General features: G+C 40.6%; 1 non-coding gene across 1 annotated transcript; it reads right to left on the bottom strand.

Moving 5' to 3' along the window:
• Positions 1-628: 628 nt before the first annotated feature.
• LOC129537350 (U6 spliceosomal RNA) lies at positions 629-735 on the bottom strand. Its single transcript, XR_008682005.1, has one exon. It is a non-coding gene; the product is annotated as a U6 spliceosomal RNA (small nuclear RNA).
• Between the last annotated feature and the right edge of the window lie 929 nt (positions 736-1,664).

The following is a 1,664-nucleotide window of genomic DNA, read 5'->3' on the forward strand; positions in this document are numbered from 1 at the left end:
CATCTTTTAATTTATGGCTGCAGTCACCATCTGCAGTGATTTTGGAACCCCCAAAATAAAGCCTGTCACCGTTTCCATTGTTCCCCCACCTATTTGCCATGAAGTGATAGGACCAAATGCCAAGATCTCAGCTTTTTGAATGCTGAGTTTCAAGCCAGCTTTCTCACTCTCCTCTTTCACTTTCATCAAGAAGCTCTTCAGTTCCTGTGCCCTTTCGACCATAAGGGTGGTGTCATCTGCATATCTAAGGTTATTTATATTTCTCCCAGCAATCTTGATTCCGGCTTGTGCTTTATCCAGCCTAGCATTTCACATGATGTACTCTGCATATCAGTTAAATAAGCAGGGTGACAATATACAGCCTTGATGTACTCCTTTCCCAATTTGGAACCAGTCCGTTGTTCCATGTCTGCTTCAAGTGTTGCTTCTTGATCTGTATACAGATTTCTCAGGAGGCAGGAATTGTGGTCTGGTATTCCCATCTTTTGAAGAATTTTCCACAGTTTATTGTGATCCACACAGTCAAAGGTTTTCATGTAGTCAATGAAGCACATGTTTTTCTAGATTCTCTTGCTTTTTCTATGACCCAGTGGATGTTGGCAATTTGATCTCTGGTTCCTCTGCCTTTAAAAATATGGAACGCCTCACGAATTTGCGTGTCATCCTTGCGCAGGGGCCATGCTAATCTTCTCTGTATCGTTCCAATTTTAGTATATGTGCTGCCGAAGCGAGCACAGGGTCCTCATTTATAAAGTGAAGGTGAAAGATACCTGTCTTCTGGGACTATCATGGGAGATACATGGCGTAATGCCGTCACTATTACTATCACAGCGCTGTGCTTCACTTCTACTAAATGCCTAATAGATGACAGGGCTTGTTAATATTTTTGCATTTACATGGCATCTGAGAAATATTCCCTGGCCCTGTTTTACAAATTGTGAAGTCAAGAGGAGAAAATGTGAATATACGTGAGCATATGTGTGAGCGTGTGTGAATATGTATTTATGTGTTTGTGAATATGTATGTGTGAATGTGGCAGGGAGTAAGTGATATGACCAGAAAAAGAACCACTTTAGTGCTAGACTAAACAAATCAGAGAATGGATGCAAGAGAATGATACCAATTAGGTTGTCATTATAATGGACAGGGAGAAAGGGAGTGAGGACATGAAATAAGTTAATAGTATCAGAGGCAGGAAAGAGCAAATGAATATAAAGATGCTGAGAAGAGAGAAGCAAGTGGATTGAGTGACAACTTTTCTGTGGAGTTTAAAATATAAGATTCAAAGGTGACACTAAGATTTCACATGTAGACAATGGCAAGGAGAAAAGCACTGCCAATGACCAGGTTTCTGTTTGTGGAGGAAGAATTAATAAATAGATGAGTGAATGGGAAACATGACAGATCAGTTCTGATGAAAAACAGTTTCTCATCAAAGTTCCAGCATATGGGCATCAGGTGAAGGAAACGGGCCTGGGCAATGTAGCATAGTAGGAAGTTTCCTAACATCTGTAGACATAGGAGAATATTAGTCCTTTGCGAGACGCCAACTGACCAGGGTAAAGGAAGGTGTCAGAAAGAAATTCATTCAACTTTACAATTTTCTCTAGTTCAACCCTAGGCACTGTTTAGCACCTTTGAAAATGTCAGAGTAGTGCCAAAGG

This window comes from Moschus berezovskii, chromosome 6 (genome assembly GCF_049115385.1).
Source record: "Moschus berezovskii isolate FMDL1 chromosome 6, NW_MosBer_1.0, whole genome shotgun sequence".
Classification (NCBI taxonomy): domain Eukaryota; kingdom Metazoa; phylum Chordata; class Mammalia; order Artiodactyla; family Moschidae; genus Moschus; species Moschus berezovskii.